The following is a 17555-nucleotide window of genomic DNA, read 5'->3' on the forward strand; positions in this document are numbered from 1 at the left end:
CCCCATCTATGATTTAGGGTAGGAGGATAGGTGTACTCTGACCACTCGGTCACTCATTAGGAGTAGTGACGACAGAGTGCACGGTTGTCACAACCCTACCCACTCGGCCTCACTATTGTGTGTGAGATGATCGACTGGCGTCAGGGGTGACCAGGACGCATCATTGGCATCATATGCATGATGCATTTATTGCTTGTGTTTGTGTTTGCTGCATTTATATGCTGCATATTGTTTGGATACCTATGTTTGACATGCATACAGGATTTCCTTATCCCTCGGACTGTTTGACCTTATACTCAGGACCTGGTTAGTACAGTATTCTCCTGTTTACTTCAGATGCATTTTTATCTTTCTTATCAGGAGACTGTACGCATGATTAGTGCTAGGTGTTGTTTCTTTACTTTGCATATCAATTGTACCTGCTGAGTGTTGGACTCACCCCGCCTCCATTGTTGATATTTTCAGGTTGATGCTGTCAGGAGAGAGTTCCAGTTGCTGGTCCCTGCAGACCTCGAGGATGTGATTGGTTTTCGTTTGGTTCTCTTTTCTGTTCTAGACTGTTTGAACTTGTTATGTTCTGGATTTATTTACTTATGGACATGGTATAGATTTTATTATATCGATGGATTTGGATTTGGTTTTTATTCTACTACATGCCTGCCTGGACGGCAGAAGAGGTGAGTTCGTCGGTTTTGAGTTTTACGTGTGTAGTGGAGTAGGGTGGATTTCGAGTCAGAGTATTGATGTTTTGTTTACTATTATATAACTGCGTGGTGATGTCTTATTTTGTTGTTATTATTCCAGTCGCCTGTGGCTGAGGTATTTGTGAGATGTAGAAAAGTTTCAAATTGTCCACCGTACAGGGGAGATGCTGCCGAAATTTTCTCGGACAGAGACTCCTCTGGGGCGTGACTATTTAGTGGTATCAGAGCACAGTTATACGATCTTTTGTTTTAGTATTTTTGATGTTTGGGACAACCTGATACCAATTTATTTACTTGGTATCAGAGCGCCAAGTTTGGCGATACTTGTTGGATTTTTGTATTTTGTATTTTCGAGATTTATCTGATACCAATTTATTGATATCAGAGCAGGTTATGGATACCTGCTTTTGGTGTTCTGGATTTTTGGATGTTTATTTCGGTTTGTACGGATTTTCGTTATGGTTATGTTTTGGACTTCCGTTTCGGATTTATATGGATTTCCGGCGATTTCCTCGTTCGGAATTTTGAGGTCAGAAATTGGGGACTGGACAGCGACGGAACATCTCCAGACAGCAATTAGGTATGATGTTTAATTTTATAGTTTATGACATGTATTAGGATTCTTTATTTAATACTTGTCTGGTTGTTGTAACACATATTACATGTGATAGGTTAGCCATTGAGCATGGTTGACCTTAACAGAGATCAAGGATTATAATCTCTGGTGATTTTTCATATCATACCATCAGTAGTTTTAGTTTTTGTTACTACTATTAGGAGATGGAGGCACATATCAGCCTCTGCTATTGTTAGCTGGGTAGTGGATGATACCTGCATATTCCTGTTGACTTAGCCAGTAGAGTTGTTATACTCATATCTTTTGGATATTAGGATACCTGATACGATGAAAAATTGTTCATGGGGGAGTTACCATGTTTGATCATTATTGAGAATGATTTGAGGTTGAGGGATATTGTGAGATCAGATATTGTGATATGTTGATTTCTTATGATTTATGAGAGTAAATGTTATGTGGTTGTTTGATGATCTATTAGTGGATAACTATTTTGATGATTTATTATTTGGGTTGTCGTTGATGGTGACATAGTGAGTGTCATGTTTGATGTTCACAGGTTTGATGATTATAGTTGGTGATCAGGTGGAAAGGACTGATTTAGCCATATACCATTGTCGGCTTGGATAGTTTATAGAGGATCGATGTATCCTATTCCATGAAGACTTTGATCATGGACTGTATATACCCGGTTGGATGACTCAGAAAGTGCATTGGGATATGTGACCCCGCTAATGTCAGGAAGTGTAGAGCTAATTGCTTAACACTTATGGGATACAATCGTTACTAGTGTATACTGGGAGAGTACATTTGGATTTAAGATGATAAAATTTTTCCCATTAGATAGTCTTGGTAGTGTACGACATTGACTTGCAATGTTATACCATGGTGTGTATATCTTCCTTGTCCGATATTAGTTCCTTTGAGCCTAGAGCAGGGTTGTTACTGGATGATTAGGCTGCTTTGTTTTGGGTTGCTTTTGATTGATGTATTCATGCTTGATACAGATGCATGAATTTTGTTTAGATATACCCGAAAACCATGAGTGTTGGTAGCATAAGGTTGGTCTCTTTGGTTGAGCTGGTATGCGGATTTTGCATGTCTATGTTGTATGTATATTATGATTGTTATGTGTTGTAGGAGTCTTATGGTAGACTGTCCATTTGCAAGTAGTATATGTATTCATGTTCTGATATGGTTTGAAGGTTCCTTGTGGATCATAGATATGTAGTTCGGTGTATGCATCTGGATGCATTATTGAAGATATCTTGTCGATTAAATCCGAGTTGTAGTGTAGTACATCGGTGGTGTTTTGATGGAGGCATTTTGTCAATTTAATCTGAGTTGTGATATGTACATATGTGTTTGGTGTGGTATCTGAGGTATCTTTTTGATTATGTTGATATGTGAGTGCACCTGGGTTTAATATGCTTTATTGGAAGTATATGATGGTTATACTCTTGGCATAGGTGTATATATGCCATGTGAGGTTGTTTGAGGTGTATTGTCGATTTTACCTATGTTGATTTTGCACACGGGTTCGATATGTATTGTTGGAGATATCATGATGATTTATACCTATGTTATGTGTATGTTTGGTGTGTACTAATTGGAGGATTATGTCGATCATACATATGTTGTGTGAGAACGTGTGCCAGGTATATATTGGTAGCAGCATGATGATTCTACTTATGCGGAATGCAGAATGTGGAGTGACTGCATTATGTCATTTGTTGGATTAACTCATCAACTAATTTTCCTATCAGTGGATGACCCACTAGGATGCTGATAGAGTTGATGATGGATTTGATTAGTTTACTAGGTTGTTATAGCCTAGGCTAACCACAGTGATTTGTGGTAGAGAGATCTTGTACAGTCTCTAGCTGGATAGTTAGGTTCCTTGGGGTACTTATGTATTATTTTGTGGTGGAGAGTTGCTCCCACATATTACGTATTGCTTGTAGTGGAGCATTGCCCCTATATTTATTGCGATACATGTTATAGATTATTTGTAGTGGAGTGTTACTCCTACATATTGAGGTTTTCTTGTGGTAGAACGTTGCTCCCACATATGTGGTATTTTCTGTGATGGAACGTTGCTCTCACACTGGAGGATCTATGCTTAGATGATTTATATCGTTGGTGATCATATTTCAGATTTATTGTCGAGGATCTTATGGATTGGAAATGTCTGTGATACGGACATTATGTGTATTGGTTTTACCATTAGGGCTTGCAGAGCCTTAGATGTTTTCATGGACTAGATGATTTGGGTATCCCTAGGATATTGGATCAGAATTCGTTATCGTTATTGATGATGTGGTGTTTTATTCCTGATCTGAGGTGTATCACGTACACTATCTTTGCATAGTTCTAGAGATGTTTCGATGGAAACGTCTATATGTGAAGTTCAGTAGTGTGTATTTTGATTATCTCCTGTGAGATGTTTGAGACACACGGTCACCAGTAGGAGTATATCATGGTTCCACAGGAGATCGAGGTTGTTACCGTTGGGAGTAGACGGAGTCTATACAAGAGGCTTGCAACTTCCTTTGTTTGGCTTGATATTTCCGGAGATACGTTGAGTGTTTCTCACGGATTGCTATGCTATTTACACGCCTGACCATGAAAGGCGTGAAGTTTATTTGGACTGAGGATGACAAGACCAGCTTCTAGGAGTTGAAGCGGAGACTAGTGTCGGCTCCGATTTTGGTTTTACCTTATGAAGAGGACGAATTCGTACTCTACACCGATGCGTCTCTACAGGGTTTGGGCGCTGTTCTGATGCAGCATGGCAGAGTAGTCTCTTATGCTTCTCGTCAGTTGAAGGAGCATGAGAAGAACTACCCAGTTCATGACCTGGAGTTAGCCGCCATCATTTATGCATTGAAGATTTGGCGCCATCATTTATACGGTATTACATTTGAGATTCTCACTGATCATAAGAGTCTCAAATATATTTTTACTCAGAAGGAGCTTAATCTCCGACAGAGGAGATGGATAGAGTTCTTGAAGGACTATGATTGTACCATTAGCTACCACCTGGGGAAAGCTAATGTGGTTGCCGATGCACTCAGCAGGAAGTCCAGAGGGACTTTGGCTTGCCACCGGACTTCAGTTACAGATTTGATTCAGGGTTTTTCTGAGTTAGACCTTGAGGAGCAGGGATCTACGGAGCAGGGTATTCTGGTTACCATGGTTGCTCAGTCGTCGATCAGGACAAAGATCCGAGAGGCTCAGGTTGGTGATCAACATTGTCAGTTCATTGGCAGTCGGATAGCTTCCGGGCAGCAGACCGAGTTTACACGAGACGAGGAGGGTGTTATATACTTCCGAAGCAGATTATGCGTACCTCAGTCTCATCCGGTCTTACAGGAGCTACTTCAGGAGGCTCACCATTCTCGATTTGCGATCCATATAGGCAGGACCCGTATGTATCGAGATTTGAGGCTTTCCTACTGGTGGAACGACATGAAGAAAGACATCGCGGATTTCGTAGCTAGATGTCTTGTCTGTCAGCAGGTGAAGGCTGAACACCAGAGACCTGCAGGATTACTTCAGCGGATTCCTATTCCTGAGTGGAAGTGGGATCACATCACTATGGACTTTGTGGTGGTTTTGCCGAGGACACGACGAGGCCATGACGCGATTTGGGTAATCGTAGATCGATTAACCAAATCCGCATACTTCTTAGCGATCCGGAGGACTGATCCCCTGGATCGATTGGCAGATCTGTATTGTCGGGAGATTATCAGACTACATGGTGTTCCGTTGAGTATCATTTCGGATAGAGATTCACGGTTCACGTCTCGTTTCTGGCAGAGTCTGCAGTAGGCCTTGGGCACACAGCTCCGTTTCATTACAGCCTTCCATCCACAGACAGATGGACAGTCAGAGCAGACTATTCAGACTTTAGAGGACCTGCTGAGGTCATGTGTTATGGATTTCGGAGGCAGTTGGGAGGACCATCTGCCGTTAGTAGAGTTTGCTTACAACAACAGCTTCCATTCGGCTATTCAGATGGCACTGTTTGAGGCGTTGTATGGTAGACCTTGTCGGACACCCGTCCTTTGGGATGAGGTTGGAGAGACCCAGTTGTTGGGACCTCATAGAGTTCAGCAGGATGCAGAGTTGGCCCGTACTATCAGACGGAGGATGTCAGAGGCACAGGACTGTCAGAAGAGTTATGCTGATCGGAGACGCAGACCACTAGAGTTCTCTGTTGGCGACCATGTATTTCTGAGAGTTTCACCCACGAAAGGGGTGAAGAGATTTGGTCTCAGGGGTAAGCTAGCTTCGCGGTATATTGGTCCTTTCGAGATCTTGGAGAGGGTCGGAGCGGTAGCTTACCGGCTGGCACTACCACCGTCCCTGTCAGGCGTGCACGATGTATTTCATATATCCATGCTGAGGAGATATGTACCCGATCCGACGCATGTGCTTGCAGATATTCCAGTTCCAATTCAGCCTGACATTACATATGAGGAGGTTTCGGTACGGATTCTCGACCGGAAAGAGCGTCAGTTGCGGAACAAGACTATCCGGCTGGTTAAAGTCGGATGACAGCATCATTCGGATGAGGAGGCTACTTGGGAGCTTGAGGATACGATCCGAGCTCGATATCCCCATCTTTTTACGTGAGGTATGTGATTTATTTACCGTTCAGCATGTATACTCTATATCTGTTGTTAGTACTTGCTGATGGTAGATAACGGAATTTGGGGACCAAATTTTTATTAGTGGGGGAGAATGTAAAATACCGGAAAATAAGCGAATATTAATAAGAGAATTTTCTGGAATTTTTGGAAATTTTTCGGGAATTTTTCGGAGCTCGTACGGATAAGTTCACGGGGATAAAAACGGGGTCCGGAAAAGCCTGTTTAGACTACCCTGTTTTAATGAGGAAAAGTTTTATTTTTCTTTTCCTTTTTCTTTTCTTATTCTTTTTCTTTTCCTCTTATTCTTCCCGCATGCCCTAGCCTTTCCCTTTGCTAGGCGATCTCTCTTCCTCCTTGCGCCGAGCCGCCGAACCACCTATGCCCTAACCGCCAGGAACCCCAGCGCCGGCAGCCGGTTGATTGCCCTGCCCGAGCTTGGATTGCGAGCCCTCTCCGCCACTGAGATCAGGAAACGCACCGGCAACACTCAAGCCACTGCGGGTTTTTCCCCTTCTCGGCACCCTATCTCCGATCACCTCACATCAGAGCCGAACTCTCCTTTTTCCCCTCATCTCTCGCGACGCCGGCCTTCTCCACGCCGAGTTCTGCACAGAGCCACCGCCGACTGAGCCACATCCTGGTCCTCTCCTCCGCGCAGGCTGCGCCCTTTGCTCCTTTGCCCTAGAACTCGAGCCGCTGCTGTCGACCGAGATTGTTTCTGCCCTAACGCTAATTGCCACCACCTCTGTGCCTACCGACGCCGCTGCCCTAGTGCTCTCTGCCTTGATCAAATCCACGGTGAGATTTAGTTTGGTTGGAAATTCTGTGAGTTCAAGAATTTGGATTAATTGCTGTTTTGGTTTGTTCGATTTGTTCCAGCAGCAACCTATTTGTACTGGTAGCCACAGTTCTGGTGTGGATCAACAAGCACGACTACGAGTTGGGTAAGGAAAATTAGGTGTTGCTAATTTTATGATGTCCTCATCTTAATTGGACAGTGGGAAAGAATTCTAATGGGATTTGCTGTGGTTTCCTTGATCCAGCAATTTATTTTGTTGCTAGCGGCGACAAGTCGATCTTCAGTTGTACAGTTGACAGAAGCTTTAGAGTTGTACAGATTTAAATTGGGTAAGATACTTAATTGAGTTTGTTTGGATATGTTTGATTCATTATATAGTTGGTGGTTCATGTGTAGTTTGGTTGACTTGTGGTTAAGTTAGGAATGAAACCCTAAGCTTTGGATTAGGGATAGTTAACTATGATTAACTATTTAATTAGGGTTCCTGGAGAAAAATAATTTGGTTTAGCTATTTTGCTTATAATTAAATTTAGCTAAACTATACGGTTTATTACAGGACTTTGATTCGAGACGAGTATCTCGATTGTCGGATTGGACCATTTCGATTGGAAGCGGGTACTTTTGACTTTTTGTCTTTGATATGCTTAGTAATGAAATTAACATGTTGCATTAATTGTGTTTTTTATCTGTTTCGATAAATCACTACCCAAATCTTGGTTCATGCTTGATTGATTGATTGGTTTGCATCTCATGTATATTTTACCTGTTTATACATGCTTATAGGGGGTAGTGATATACCATGCTTCACCATGTTCAGGACCTAGGTTTTTATACCTTCTGTGTACCTTTGATTCAATATGATTCGTTGACCTAGGGTGCACTTTTCTATATATATGGATTAGGTCAGGATGTTTATATGGTTATTGACATGCATCATTTGCATGATTGCATGCTGTGCGATAGTCCGCTCCATTATTGTTGAGCACATCGCCAGTTACATGGATCTGCACACACCACCACTCATGGGTTAGTGGTCGATTCAGGCAGAGTGTGTTGCAGCAGGGACTCTGTTAGGCACCGTTGGTCCGCTCATGGGTAGTGTGACACAATGTGTTATCCGGCAGGGATTCCTCCCCGTCATCGTGTACCGGGAGTTGAGAGCATTGCGCTCCCCCATCTATGATTTGGGGTAGGAGGATAGGTGTACTCCGACAGCATCCCGTCCACTCGGTCACTCATCAGGAGTAGTGACGACAGAGTGCACGGTTGTCACAGCCCTACCCACTCGGCCTCACTATTGTGTGTGAGATGATCGACTGGCGTCAGGGGTGACCAGGACGCATCATTGGCATCATATGCATGATACATTTATTGCTTGTGTTTGTGTTTGCTGCATTTATATGCTGCATATTGTTTGGATACCTATGTTTGACATGCATACAGGATTTCCTTATCCCTCGGACTGTTTGACCTTATACTCAGGACCTGGTTAGTACAGTATTCTCCTGTTTACTTCAGATGCATTTTTATCTTTCTTATCAGGAGACTGTACGCATGATTAGTGCTAGGTGTTGTTTCTTTACTTTGCATATCAATTGTACCTGCTGAGTGTTGGACTCACCCCGCCTCCATTGTTGATATTTTCAGGTTGATGCTGTCAGGAGAGAGTTCCAGTTGCTGGTCCCTGCAGACCTCGAGGATGTGATTGGTTTTCGTTTGGTTCTCTTTTCTGTTCTAGACTGTTTGAACTTGTTATGTTCTGGATTTATTTACTTATGGACATGGTATAGATTTTATTATATCGATGGATTTGGATTTGGTTTTTATTCTACTACATGCCTGCCTGGACGGCAGAAGAGGTGAGTTCGTCGGTTTTGAGTTTTACGTGTGTAGTGGAGTAGGGTGGATTTCGAGTCAGAGTATTGATGTTTTGTTTACTATTATATAACTGCGTGGTGATGTCTTATTTTGTTGTTATTATTCCAGCCGCCTGTGGCTGAGGTATTTGTGAGATGTAGAAAAGTTTCAAATTGTCCACCGTACAGGGGAGATGCTGCCGAAATTTTCTCGAACAGGGACTCCTCTGGGGCGTGACAGATATTATGTGCAGTTGCTGATTGTAGATATTATGTGCAAGTTGCTGATTGTTTTACTCTATAAAAAATTTGGTTTCAAATATTGATGATGTTGAGAAATTCTTGGAAGTTGTTGAGGTGCAAATGTTCTCATGTGGTTAATATTCTGATTCTGTAAGAAAGTTGCTGAGGAATTCTAGGAGCTTAATGTACTATCTGCTCCAAATAGATAGAATTCATTCCAGCTCCAAATAGAATTTGTTTGCTTAATGTACTATCTGCTTTTTTAATATAGGATTCCATCAAATCAAGGTATTATATATGGAAGGTTGAAATTCCCAACATTAAAATGAATGGCTATGGATGAAGTCTCTACAGGACTATAGAGAGGCTCTATATATATATTTATTTTGTCCAGCTTCTCACACTATCATTTGTCTTTTGTTTCATATAAATGCGTATCATATCATGTGTTCATGTGTGTTTATGCTTTATTCTTAGGTACCAATGTTCACTGCATCAGGTCTGCGGGTCCGCTTTCTGAAGGTACATCTTTGAAATATTTCAATCCCATAATTTGTAACACTCGAATTATTTCTTTTTCTAATTATTAGCATTTATGTTTAGGCAGGTATGGGAGAAAAGTGGTTATAACACAGTTGAATGGGTTCGTTACATCACCAAAGCTGGATCATATGAAATTAGATGTTAGTTTATGAACTGCATAGAAACAACTAAAAACATCACCTTTGGAAGGGGCCAAGTGAGTTGGAGCTCGGTAGTGTTGGAAAAAATTGAATGAAAACGCGACGTGTGGGTTGTAGTCCCACAACGATTGCAAGCAAGGCTTTCCGACTGATTCGGAACGAAGGGGGTTGGAAATCTAGGGCTCGGACGACAACAACCCGAGGGGTAGTTTTGTGAACCCCATTATTTGTTATATCAGTCAAACAACTTGTTGGCCAGCATACAAGATATGGAAAATTGCCAGCTTACTTACACGCCACGTGGCACGTTTACTTGTGCCACATGGCAAACAAGACCACATGGTAAACAAGCTTGCAAACCAAGTGGCTTGCATGCAAGCCACAACGTGGCTTGCTTGCAACCACCAGCAAGCCACGTTGTGGCTTGCTGGCCAATGAAAGCCAACAGCAAGCCACGTTGTGGCTTGCTGGCAAGCATGCAAGCCACAACGTGGCTTGCTGTGCTTGCAAGCCAAGCTTGCACAAGGTCTATATAAGACCTTGAGCACAGAAACGAAGGAGAGCACAAGAAACAGCTTCAGTGAGTTTCGTGTGGAAAACTAAGCTTTGTATACACGTGCTTCCCTTCCACTTTGAATCCCCATGTTTCTTTCCCTTCTGTTGTGCACTTCTTTTGCTCAACAGAAATAGTGATAGTTTTCGGAGCTAGTTCAGATCGTCACGACAACCAGTGCTCGGTTGTACTCGTGATCTTGCCGTTTTATCCTGGGAAACAGACGTCCACTTAATCCTCTGAGCACCACGGAGGGGCCGAATCTGTTTTAAGGAGACAGCGCTCTGCTGGACTCGGCATCCACTCTGAGTTCGTGTTGCAGCTCTCGACATCCTGTCAGCAACTCTTAGCACAACGTGGCGCTGCTCGACAACTCACGGTGTCCACGACTCATCTACTCGGCACGTGGCTCGGCTCGCTAGAGTCGACAGTTTGAGATTATCTGCTCAAACCTACTTGATTGTAAGTTCTTGTGACTTTGGTGTTTACTCAGAAGAGTTGCAAAATCACACTGATTGTAACGGGTTTTTCCCAACAGATAGTTCATGAGCAACAATTCAGATGAGATGATGGATCCATCTTCAAGCATGAGCTCCTAGATATGTGAAAATGTTGTGAAATCCTTTGGATGGCCACTTTATTTCCATACAAAATTTAAAAAGAAAAAACTTATTTTTTTTTGTGTGATTTTAGTATTTTTGGTTTGTACTTTTACTTGATTGTCAGATGTTTCAGTTGGATAATAGTATTGATTTCTGTTTCTTATATTGTTCAACTGAGGTAAGCGATTTATTATGCATTGTTGACTAATGGTTACGAAGCTACACGGTAAAAATTCAATGATTTTATTTGTCTTGTTGAACTAAATAAGTGAACAAGTTGGATGTCGCTATAGCCCGTATTTTTCTCTGAGAATTTGGGTGAACAAGTTGGTTTGCCGCAAAAGCATTGGTTTCGCAGTTCGCAAACAAAAAAAAAGAAAATCCTTAGTTCTTGGAGCATAAAATAGCAAATGCGAAAGCATTTACAATAAGAATTTTATTGTTTGTCGCAACAGCATTGGTTTCGCATTTAGCAAATAAAAAAAAAGAAATCCTTAGTTTTGGAGCAGAAAGCAGCAAATGCGAAAACATCTACCCTAAGAATTTTTTGGTTTACCGCAAAAGCATTGGTTTTGCATTTATCAAATGCGAAACTATTGCTTTCGTATTGGTTTCGCATTTAGCAAATGCGACACTATTACTTTCGCATTTAACGAATGTGAAATCAATGCTTTCGAAGCAAAAAAATTGTTAGTTTTAATAGAAAAGCTGTAAACTAAAACAAATTTTTTCTTAGTTTTGCATTTATCAAATGCAAAACCAATTAAATTTCACATTTCACAAATAAGAAACTTATAGACAGGTAACTCCTTTCAAAATAATCATTATCCATATTTTAAATAATAGGTATATTTCAAGAATTTCCTCTGGAATGATAAAGTCTGTGACAATTACTGTAACTGTTCCATTGATCCATGATTAAGACAGAGCATTCATATTTGAGATTTTTTTTAACAGATATCCGAAAACAACTTCTACATTTGTTTAGAATTTCCTATTTTCCGACTTTGTTTTTTTAGTCCAATGTGATTTCACATTTTGAAATTACCACGATATAAATACCAAATATCGTAGCATGTCTGTGATTTTCATTAGTTTCGCATTTGCAGAATATGAAACCTATTAAATTTCGCATATTGCAAATGCGAAACACACACCAAGGTAACTACTTTCAAAATAAACACATTGTTTTCCACATTTTACGTAATTGGTATATTTCAGGAATTTGTTCCTCCTTTCTTCGTATGCGTCGAAGATGCTCTTCCATGATTGGATCATAATCAGCAATCATACGAATCATACTTAAAAAATTTTCATTATTAGAGTCATCAAGTTTTTCATTACTTCCACAAAATGCCAAATTACTGTTAGCAAGAGTTTTTATAACACTAATAATTCTCTTCAAAACATTTCTCCAAAAAAATTTTTCTTCTCAATGACTTTTTGATTAGAAGAATCAATTTTTAATTTTTTTCTCAACCTTGTTTCTGCCTCCATCCAGTTTGTTAAGCTATTTATATGATCAGTGCTTCTTTCATGCACACTAAGTCTCTGCATTAATATTTTTCCAATCACTATAACCAATAGTTGTTGTCAAAGGACTTGATATAACTTTATCTCTTTTGAATAATACACAACAAAAGCAAAATACTTTATCCTTCTTCCGAGAGTACACTAGCCATGATCTATTAAATTTTTCTCCATTCAACAAAGATTGACTGTAATGTCTATCATTGAAGCTTCTGCCGTGAACAAATTATCTAAGTCTTCACAACTCATATCTACATTTTCATTCAAATTTTCAATATCATTTGCATCTTCTATTCCCTTATTAATATTTTCTTCAATTTCAGTCCCTTCATGATTATTATTTACATGAATCCCATCATTCATAATTTATTCTCAGTCAAATTTGATCAGCAATTGCATTCTCAGAATTCAAATTTTGATTCGAATTTGTAATGATAGTCAAATCTTCAACTACGGAAACTACAGGTTTTAAATTTATGTACCTTTCCATGGACCCAGTGAGAGATTTTGTAAGAATCTTTTGTCTTTCATTCTTTTCCTCTTCGAATTTCATATTCAAATTTTCTTTTTCCTGTCATAATTCACAATGCAAATCTAACAAAAATAAAATAAAATATAATTTAGATACTAACAAATACATATCTAGGATTTTCAAATTAATCGATGATAGGATTAATTGCATTAAGTAGTTTTGATACATAAAACATTTTGGATTATAACTTTAATAATTGCAATAAACAGATTGCTTTTAGAAAACTAATTATTGATTCATCGATCCATCCTTTGAACATACTAAAATAATAATTAACTACAATTAAGCATACTCAAATAATGATTAACCATAATTATATATGGATGTACATTAGTAAATTAATTCAAATTACCAATCCACAAGTTTTTGGTGTTAACTATTTAAATATTATTTTTATTTGTTGTGAGGTCATAAAAGATGGTAGCCTCCTATTTTGAGTGCGCAATGCACTAGCCATGGTTTATGTGAATACAAAGTAACAAAATCTTATATAAAAAAAATCAACTTCACATAATCACAGTTCAGTAATCAAGATGAATAAGTGATGTCTATCTCAAATAATCAAGATAGGTTCAAAGGTCGTGCAACGGACTAACAATGCAAACTACAAACGTAGAAAAAGGATGGGAAATAGAAAGAAAGGAAGCAAAAAATCTCACCTCAAATAAGAACTTGGAAAACGAAGATCAGAGATACAAGATTATCACTGTCAAACTACTGAATTGGTGAGATTCGAGATTGAAGCCGAAGATCAGAGATTGTCGGACTGTCAATCTCTCTAGAGAGTTTCTAAATTTGCGACTCGAATGCGCGTTTTGTCGTAGGAACGAGGCGTAAGATGGAGATAGAGTTGTATGAGAGATATCAAAAATTAAAAAGGAAAAAGTGAAATGACTTTTGTTTCACTCAAATTGATTTTTTTAATGCAAATATAAAAGCTTAATAATTGATATTTTAAAAAAATTGATGTTAATGAATTTTTTTTTCATGGTCCATGTGTAATTATAAAATAAGTGGACTATTTTAATTAGTCTGTCAAAAAATTAAACCATTATCGAATTTAATAAAAAACTTAAATACAAATCTAAAATCTAAAATCTAATATGGAGGCCCATAAAATGAGGAGACCCTAGGCAACTGCCTAAGCTGCCTCCCCCTAAAGCCGGCTCTGGAAATGTATTATATTTTTGAGACATAAATAATTAAGATGTGAGGAGGGCTTCAAGGTCCTGTTGTATCATCATGATACGATACTGAAATTATAATTTCAATTTAGAACTAAACTCCTGCATGGATCAAAGTTTTAAATCATGATCCAGAGTATTATATTTTGAAGTCAAGAATTATGGTGGAAGAATATATACATAAAAATAAGTCACAAGAATATATTCAAAATCTGTTGATGCCTTGCCCATTTATAATATTGGGAATCAAGAATCTCCTCACATAACTTAGATCTAATATAATTGTGGATAGAGCTATATTTACCTCAAATTGCACATTTTCAAATAAAAAAGTAACAGAAAAACATGTGGCGAATTATGCTCTCAAAGCTATTAAAGTTATGCTTTTTCCCTCCTTTGTTGACATTTTTTCTTGTCCAGTTTATATTTAATGGGCATCACGATCAGGCGCAGCATGTAATAATGTAGATAGCTTTATTTTAAATTTGAACCGGTTTAGGGTTTAGCAGAAAACTCACATACATCACACATGATTTTAGTTGCCAGACTAGTAATGAAAGAGCAAATGTAAGAAAACAATCAGTAGATTTAGAATATTCATATCAGACTCTCTCAAAAATTTAAAATTTAGAATAGAACTATTTTATTAAATTTAAATATCTATTTTTCACTAAACAATAAGTTAATTTCCCTATAATTTATCCTATCTTTATTTTTATTATTTTTTTCTTCCTATGTAATATCTATTTTTTAGTATCCAATCTATTTTTCTTATTTTTTTTTCTCTATTCTAAATTAAATAATTTTTAATATTTAAGAAATAGATTTCATTGTCCAAATTTAGAAAAGTTCTATTCATGTAATCAATGAATAAGATAGCTGCTGTAACAATAATTTTTTTACGTAAAATTTAGGATATTTATGTTTAAGAAAAATACTTTGGATGCTCGTTAATTCGCCCCTTTACTTTTCTTTAGTTGCCCTCTTCTACATTCATCTCCACCAGTGCCGGACCTGTGATTTTGGGGTCTGAGACGAGCATAAAAAAATGGTGCCCTCAAAGTCACAAGTCACAAGTCACCGATCTTAAGAAGCAGGAGAAGAGATGATCAAGAACAGTGCGAGCGATTAAGTAACTGCAACTCAGATCATATCACTGGAATCTTTAAATTTGATTGGCGCAAACTGCAGGGAAGACAAGCCGTCAAGGTGAGCGGAAGATGAATCAGCCGTCGTTGAGTCGCCGATGGAAACAGGAACAGTGACGTAAGTCACAAAGGTAGAGCTGATAGCAAAACGACGGAGTTCTGCTACCGTTTGGCCAAGGGGCGAACTGATATGCGGAGAGGAGAAGCAACAGCCGACAGCGTTTAGGGCAAGCCGGCAAAGAAATTAAAAATAAAATTAAATTAAAACAAGCCGGCAAGGAAATTAAAAATAAAATTAAATTAAAATAACAACAGGACGTTTTTTTTTAAAATTCGTAGACTAGTGTTGATATGTTTTTTTTTGAATTTGAATTAAAAAAATTAATACTTCATTAGATAAATCCATAATACATAAATATATCCCCTAAACATATTACAATACTCCATAAATATTTAAATTTATTTCATTTTCAATTTTTCTTTTTACTAAATACTATAATCCAACTAGAAAGTCTAAACCCTAGAAATAAAATCTTAAAAAAAAAACAGCTTAAAAATTATAACCCAATTGAGAAACATCACCCCTAAAATAAAATTTTAAAAAAATATTTTAATTAATTTTTTTAATTCAATTTTTTTAAAAAAAAATAATAACAGACAAAATCTACTATTTTTTTTTAGACTTTGAATTTAAAAAAAAACCAATATTTTCTTTTATATATCCCTAAGCCATGAATATATCCCCTAAATACATTACAATACTCCATAAATACTTAAATTTTTTTTTTAAATTTTTTTTTTTTTACAAAATACTATAACTCAACTGGAAAGTCTGAACCCTAGAATTAAAATCTTAAAAATAAAAATAACTTACAAATTATAACCCAATAGAAAAGCCTCAACCCTAAAATAAAATCTTAAAAAAATATTTTAATTATTTTTTTAATTCAAAATTTTAAAAAATAATTAAAAAAAAAAATTTAAAACTAATATCCTGCGCGACGTGCACAGTGACGTACTGTGCACATCGCGCATGATATATCATATATATATATATATATATATATATATATTCCTCGAGATATATATATATTATATATATATATATTTTTTTTTTAAATTTTGGTGTCCCTGAAATTTGGGGGCCCGAGGCACTTGCCTCACAACTTCTATTAAAGGTCCGGGCCTGATCTCCACATTCTTTCTATATCAAGTTCCCATTGTTTCCCTTGGACGAACTTGTCTTAGGACGAGCTGTTGCTCTCTCCTTCTTATGGAGTCAGTAATCTTTTGGTAACTACGTACTTAAATCTTTTATTTACATTTTCTGTTGTTTCTATCAATGCCATATATTAGAAATTCTAGACCTTAGAAATATAACGCGTTGAAGGACCTAGCTCCATTTCTTATATATAAGTTCCTTGAGGAAATACTTATTTTTAATTTGTTTTGAGTTTTTGCTTCTTCTGATATTGGATATATTTGACTGAAAAGTTTTGAATTTCGTCATCGATTCTAGATCTGTATATTGTTTTTAAGATTTTCATTTAGGTTTTAAATTTCTTAGATTTAAATTAGTGCAATTTTAGTTTATGTCATACAATTTTTATTATGTTAAAGTTTAATTAAGACTTTGACGTTTTAAGGCATCGTTATTTAATTTTCTTTCCGTTCGTTTTTTACTTTAATATTCCTTTTTATTCCAATGTACATGCCTATAATTTCACAAAAAAATACACAAAGCATAGAAATTACTATAATAAATATTACATGAGATAATATGACCATCATATGAACGACAATATTCAAGAAGTTCTAAACACAAAATGATTATGTTTTATGTTGTAATTATAATTATAGATAAAAATTATTATTGAGATTTAATTAAAGTCTCATATTATAAATATTTAAAAAAACTCATGAAATTAAGAATGTAAGATATCTTTATTGGCATAATTTTTTTTTGGGTAGAATCCAAAAATAAAGTCTAAAATGATTTAACATGATGTAAAATATTTCTATTGACATGAAATTTTTTGGTAGAGGGTAAATATATCTCATGTTGTGTTTAACTAATTGACAACTAATTTTATCCATTTAACAAAAAACTACTATGCTATAAGTAATTATCAATTTTTTATTTATTTGATTCTTATATTTAGTCAATTGAAAAAAAATATTCATTAGAGTGTTGTGTATTAAAAACTCATAACTTAATAAATTTTAATAAATACTGAAATATATTAGAGTGTTATTTTTTTTTAACACTTTTTATCGTCAACGTACGGAATCATATGTTTGACTTCGTCCAATATTAATTAATATTCAATAATGTACTGGTTTATGCCGAGAATAAAGATGAAATTTAAAATTAAATTAATCGATTATATAAATTATATTCAATTATAATATTTATAATTCCTGGATCCATCTATGTACACTGCAGTGAATATTATGTTGGTGCAATATTCCTGGTGAAGGTTGATCAG

At 37.0% G+C, this 17555-nt stretch overlaps 1 long non-coding RNA gene across 1 annotated transcript; it reads left to right on the forward strand.

The window, feature by feature from the left end:
* Positions 1 to 9309: 9309 nt before the first annotated feature.
* LOC122008426 lies at positions 9310 to 10636 on the forward strand. The gene is made up of 3 exons (XR_006119284.1): positions 9310 to 9356; positions 9442 to 9588; positions 10609 to 10636. It is a non-coding gene; the product is annotated as an uncharacterized LOC122008426 (long non-coding RNA).
* The last annotated feature ends 6919 nt before the right edge of the window (positions 10637 to 17555 follow it).

Source organism: Zingiber officinale, chromosome 8A (genome assembly GCF_018446385.1).
Source record: "Zingiber officinale cultivar Zhangliang chromosome 8A, Zo_v1.1, whole genome shotgun sequence".
Classification (NCBI taxonomy): Eukaryota; Viridiplantae; Streptophyta; class Magnoliopsida; order Zingiberales; family Zingiberaceae; genus Zingiber; species Zingiber officinale.